Raw genomic sequence first — 6836 nt, 5'->3', positions numbered from 1 at the left:
TTTCGGTTCCGTTTTTCGAGCACATCGCGCACGTTGTTTAATAAATTAATGTTGAGTTGATTGAGCTTCGGCGGCAGCGAAGGCCGCCTGTAATTCCGTCTTCTAGTCCAAACGTGGAGAACATTTCGGTTGCATTGACGTTTTTACCACTAATTTTATCAAACGAGCAAACGAAGCCGCCAGAAACAGCGAAGTTCCGGAGCAGTGCCAGCATGCGCTACATACACTGGGTAAGACGGCCGTCTCCGATTTGCGGGACACACAGGACACACGCGGAACTACAGCAGCGAAACCACGAGGAACTGTGTCGACGTTTTCGACGTTATGGAAATCGCGGGAACTGCGTCCACGGCAGGCAGGTTTTCCTGCCGGCTGCCTGGGTGCCTTCCGTCCGTGCTGAGTTCGGTTCTGTTGTCCCGTGCCGAGTGCCAACCGGCGTTCAACGTGATTCTGTATTTCTGCGTGTCAGCGACATCGTGATGGCAGTGTTGTGGGTTGTGAACAGAAGACTGGAATTATCGCCGATGTGACCGTGTGTTGGCGTATCAGCGGTGTAACAACAAGATGAGATGACGTAAACTGTCGGGCATTGATGCCGCTGGTCGGGCCGTGATCGGAGGGGGCGGGGTGTCGCAGGATGACATTCCGCTTTACATTAAAGAGTTTAAAACCACTTGAGGGATTAGGTGCAGTCGATCGACGTGAGGATAGTCATGTTGGAACGCTGGTCTGAACGGTAAGCTCCTATCGTACAGTGGCCAATGTGACTGTCGGTCCCCGAGAGCGATTTCGCTCTGGGGAAAAGATTGAACCAACTGAACAGTACGAAAGTATGACGGAAAGTACGTATATTTACAATGAAAGTTTAGCATAAAAAAAAAATAAAACAGGTAAAATCGAGAAAAAAAACGCTATCCTTTATTTTACTGTTTAAATATATTACGGTTCCTGTAGAAACTGCCCTCCAAGTGGCGCGCTGGGGTGAGCGCTAGAAGTTTTCGAGCTCGCAACGGCGTAGCTCCGTACACTTAACAGTTGCCGCAAGTCGCGGCTTTGACCCATAGAGATTATACATACTAACTCTAGAGGAAAAGGTCCGCCATTTTCCCATACATTCTGGCTGCCGCAAGCGGCGGATCATGCAGGCAGACCCTCGGGGTCCCAAACACGGTTACATCATCAGAGCAGTTTCGTGAACTTCAACAATCCACGAACTTACCGGTAGAAAGATATTCGCGTTCCTTTCGAAGCTTTCTTTTTGAAAAGCGCGCAGATGTACGGCCTCGCGTTAACGCTAAACTAAACCATATACCCGGCTTCGCCGGTGGGGCGCGGCTGGGCGCGGTTGAGGAATACGAAACTGCGCAACCACCAGATTTCCGAGATTTCGACAGAAGGGAAGTTAATGCAGCGTAATGAGTTTATTGCTTTTTATAAGCGTTAGAATAGCTCATAATTTAGTTTACAACGTTAAATTATTACTGTTTATATTGCTGAGAGTTTTCACTCTTCGCGTTACTATGGCAACGTTGCTTTCTTTCTCTCGTGTTCTGTCGCTCTCTTTTGCGTTCGTTCACTCGGGACCCAGGATGTCGGCGCACGGGATTTGCCACTTCTCCTCACCCACCTTTACCCCCTGCTTTGACCAGCTTTGACTGCATTCAAGTTGATCGAAAAGCGATTTCTCTGCCCGTGAAGCATCACTTCCAGCTGAGTGAATATCCGCTCTACAAAGATTAATTCAAGACGGCAATTGCAGCCGTGCGCGAACAGCACAAATAGAAAAACAAACACTTCAATATAAATACTGGCTACGAAGGGCCGTGCGGGAAAACAAACTCATCGCTTGGAACCACATTGGAGCGGCTCGATTTATTGGCTTTCAAATAATTACGGCATGATCGAGCGTTTTTTTTAAATAAGAGATTCATCCCCTGAGCCATTAAAAATAGTCTCAGATGTATGACATTGCTGGAAAAAAAGGAACATGTTCGGAATATTTTTTATTGCTTCGGGAGTCACCGAAAAATTCGGTACGTTCAAAACGACCAGTATAAAAGACGGAAACGCTGGGCTCGGAAGTAGTGATAAGGTAGTGTGCTGTTGTATTGATGCTATTGATGTTAGTATGTGCGATGCCTGTGTATGCGCTCAATATATATATGTTCACCTGATGCTTGTAGTGTGCGTAACATGTCTACATGTGTTAGAGATTCCCGAAGAAAAGAAAAAGGCAATTGTGGCGTAAGAAAATAAAAAATTTTTTGTAAAACATGAATTAGGCGGTACCTAGCGCCACCTAGCCTAGCTACTAGCGATTACTCGGCTTGACCCTGCCATCTGGTGGCACGCGATTTAACATCCTTTTACGCTACGCGGCTACGCCATAATTTCGTGTTACCGTGCTGAGATAAGCCAAGATGTTGCTTCGGATTTGCTTTTTTTTTGAGAGCGGCTTTTGGTTTTGCGGGCGAATGATTTTCACTCCTCCGTGATGTGCGGTTGACGCAACGGTTGACGAAGGAATTGTGGCTCGAGGAATAGCAAAGGTAAGACATAAAGTGCGCGAACTGGGTGCCGGTTGTCTCCGTTGAACATCGCACTGCTGACGATGAGAAGACTGAGTGACTGCATGCTTTCGAAACGCGAGTTTCTTTACGTGCAGAGTAGAGAAACTTCAGAAATAAATACAGTTCGCGGAAAGCTCGTGTTACGTTTTTATTTGCTGCTCCTCTCGCTTCGTACAATAGACTTAGTGTTCTCGTTAAGCCTTATCGAGCTCGATTTGCTCGATTCGTGGCCGCCATAATGAGATGCAGTCGACAGAGGAACTTTTGCTCCCCTGCTTAAAGGACGAAAGTTTCTCCCTTTCTGAAGGAACATATGTGTCAAGAGCGTTCCTCCCTTTAGGGAGGACTATACTGACCCTTTTTTCTAAGAGTGTAGGGGAAGGAAAAGGGGGTGACATGTCTGGGTTGTTGTCGCACTCCCATATGATGTGTCTCAGGGTGCCGGGTTGGTTACAGAATTGACATTGGGCGTCGAATTGTGTGGGGAATAGCAGGTGCATCCTAATTGGATGGGGAAATGTGTTAGTCTGTAGTAATCTGAGTGTGGTTTCCTGACTTCTCGTGAGGGAAGGGTGTGGTGCGGGTAAGGTTCTTCTGTTGAGCCTGTAATGTTGTGTAATTTCTTGATAGGTCGTGAGGGGTGTGGGTTCCAGTATCTCCTCCGTGGCCTGGTGGGCGAGGTCTCGGGCCGTGAGATGGGCGTGTTCGTTGCCTCTCATGGAGGAGTGGGCTGGGGTCCACACAATGTCGACCTGCCTGTCCGGTGCCTTGTTTTCTAGGATACGTAGCGTGACAGGTGCCACCCAGCCCGACTGGAAGCTACGGCATACCTCTTGCGAATCCGTGATTATTGTGGAGGTTTCGGTTTGTGTGAGGGCGAGGGCGATGGCAAGCTCTTCTGTTTCTTTAGCTGTTCCCCGTGGGACGGAGGCGCTGGTCAGGTACTTGTGCCCGTCTGTCACCACGGCCACCATGGCTCGTTTGCCGTTGTAGTTGGCTGCGTCGGTATACGTCGTCGTGGGTATTCTGGAGTATGTCTTATTTAGTGCTCTTGCTCTTGCTGCTCTGCGGCCCTGATGGTGGTTTGGGTGCATGTTTCGAGGGATTGGGTAAACAAAGATGTGTTGGCGCCACGATTCCGAGAGTGCCAGCGGCAGGGTCTGGTCCCGTGGAACCTGCTTGAGTTTAATCAGCAAGTTGCGGCCGGTTTGAGTGTGAGCGAGTCGTGTCTTTTGACTTGACAAGTGGCCCTCAATGAGTTCCCCCCCGGTGTTATGTAGTCCCATACGAAGTAGCTTGTCCGTAGATGCGTTCACGGGTAATCCGATTGCCTGTTTCAGCGTCTTGCGTATGAGCACGTCGAGCTTGTCTTGTTCCGCTTTACTCAGGGTGACGTAGGGAGCAGCGTAAGTTATGCGCGAGAGGACGAAGGCTTGAACTAACCTGACCGTATCGCTCTCTCTCATGCCTCTGTGTCGGTTCGTGGCTCTGCGTATCATATGCATGACTTGCTCAGAGGTTTTACTGAGCTGTTGCACCATTGCGTCGTTCTTGCCGTCCGCTTGAATTAGCAAGCCCAAGATCCTGAGGGACTTGCTTGGCTTGATGTCGTGCCCTTCGAGAGTGACGTGGATATTGTCGTCGTCCTTCTTGGTTCGCCGTGTGTGTGCGCACACCAGTGTTCGGGTCAACAAAGTGCAGCTTGTGGTTAACGGTGAGGTGCGTGAAGCGAGCGTCATCTGCAAGCTTGCGATAGCTCGCCCAACAATCAGTGATTATTCTTGTTCCAGGGTGGACCCACTTGGCTATTAGCCCTAGCAGGGTTTTAGCGTCACGGGTCTCCACGGGAACAAGAAAGCAGCACCCGCTGCCACGCTCCACACCGCCGAAAACCCACTGGCCAGGCCTTAAATGCCCGCGATGGTACTTTCGCCGCCCGAACATTCTCTCGTCTAGTTCTACAGTCACGCCTTCGCCGCCAATCATCTCTGAACGCGTAAAGACGGCAATTACCACAACCTCCCGACAAAGGCTCGTCCAATCAGTTATTGTCTTACTTGCGACATCAGTCTCCCGCTGAATGACGGCGCACGGTAGGTTCTGGCACCAGAGGTAGGTGATCTTCATGAGTTTGGGGAAGCGTCAGGTGCGATGCCTCGAAAAAGGAACCGCTCCGTACCGAGACCTCTCCCGGCTCTGAACCTTGACCGGCTTCCTCTTGGGCACCTCACGAGTCATCCACACACCGAACCTTCACGAATAACCATCCGCAGATCTAGTGCGGACTTGCAGCGTCATCGGAGCTTCGCACTCTGGGCACGGACACGAACCCAGAAGCAGGCCCATGCCCTGAAGCAAATTAACTGCTTCAAGAGGGTCTTTCATGGCGTCATGAAGACGGCACAAGTTAAACGCCATGGCACTGCGACGCTCGCCTCTGAACGAATAAAGCGCCGAGGGGGCTAAACGAGCAGAACTGCGCGCTTGTTTGCATTTATTATTTTTATTTGATCCGCCATTTTATACCTCGTGACACCATTCTAACAAACTCATTGGTTAATCGGTCCGGCCATGTCATCGCGTGACAAAACAAACGCCAATCGTATGACCAGAACGGTTGCCACGGTCGGCATCGTTACAAAGAAGAGAACAGTCGGACCCAACAACAAAGTAAAGTCACAAAGTGAACAAAAAACAAATAAGAAGGGAGCCGTTCTCGGGCGGCGTGTTCTTTGATGAGAAGTGTTGCTCGCAATGGTTACTTGTTTGTTTTCTTTTTTGTTTCTTTACCCTAGAGGGTGCCACGACCCTTATTTGAAGCTGATTAGTTAATTCAATAACAAAGACGCGTTGCAACGCAAGAGGGAGGGAGTCTTGGCGTCAGAATTCTTGAAAAGAAAAGTAAAAATGCACAATATATACCGTTGTTTCGATTTCTTCACGCAGTTGGAAGGTGTTTAAAAAAAATGCTTGACTGTCACGCATTCTTGTTTTGCCTAGCCTATATTTTCTCACATATTTCAGGTTGAATTGCTTTATTATTTTTTCGTGTCGCACACCAGATACGGAATTCACGTGGCTGAAAACGACAAGGAACAAAAAAACTTCTGTACACGTAGAATTAAAAAAATACGAAATACAAAATAGAGTCGTGAGTTCAGCGCGGTTTGAATGGTGTGTTTTGTGTGAGCTGTGTGTGTGTTAATTGTGGGCTGTCAAGTTGGTAACCTTTCCCTGTGGCTATGTGCATATACGGTCGTTTGAGTCTCTGTTCACACAACGAACGAAGATGCCTGATCCAGGCATTAAACAATACACTTTAAAACCTTAATTGTTTCATTATAAATATAAATCCCAGCTTTCAATCAGAGTTCGTTTATAGCCGGGACTTCGCATTACGCTCTACACTTGACCACTGACCTTTGTCCTCTGCTAAATTTAACGTGAAGGTTTTGTGGACAGTGTTGAATGGTACGCATACATGGGAAGGCAGCGAAGCAAAACCGACACCAAAACTGAACACATTCTGCGATCCATCCAAGGCGAGGGAATTTCATTTGAACGTTCCGGGCATTCCTAATTTCAAAGAAAATAGTTTATTTAGGTAATTTAAACAGTAGACTGGACGCTGACGATGCATATATTAACCCTCGTTCTGCACTGCATTCTAAAAGTCTTTCCAAGTGCATGGTATGACTAATGCTGATTAGCGTTTTCGTTGCGATGGAAAAATTGGCCAGAGACGGGATTTAAGAATATCACTGTTGTGTTCAATATAGTTTATTTTATACATTTATATTTGTATTTATAAACTCTAAAACAAATCTGCGCCTAATTTTGAACACGGAGCGAAGAATAAGCCAATCATTGCGAACTACGGAAGCGCGTCCAGACAATGGCAAGGCCAAAATTACAATCGACTACTTGCTAAATCCCCAAGCACCCGGGCTTGCACTCGTGGAATCATGGGAACGGTGTTCCTTCAGTCCCCTAGCGATCAGAAATTTCGACCAATTGAACGCTTATTCACTTTTGAGTGTAATTGGGAGTCATCCTGAATAAGCGTCGTGTAGATTCCAAACACCTGTCATATCACTTTTTTAAAATTTACCGTCAAGGTCAGCGTTTTTTTGTTTTGTTTTTAATACTGTGCCTGCAATTCACCTTTTAACCTGACTGAGCTGCAGAAATGTCTTCCAAAATTATTATTCTCGTGCTTCTCGTTTTGGCAGGAATTGCATAAAAAGCCGAGAATTCACTATAACC

This window comes from Ixodes scapularis, unplaced genomic scaffold (assembly GCF_016920785.2).
Source record: "Ixodes scapularis isolate PalLabHiFi unplaced genomic scaffold, ASM1692078v2 PGA_scaffold6__148_contigs__length_123643588, whole genome shotgun sequence".
In the NCBI taxonomy this organism is placed as follows: domain Eukaryota; kingdom Metazoa; phylum Arthropoda; class Arachnida; order Ixodida; family Ixodidae; genus Ixodes; species Ixodes scapularis.
This window is presented reverse-complemented; position numbering follows the sequence as displayed.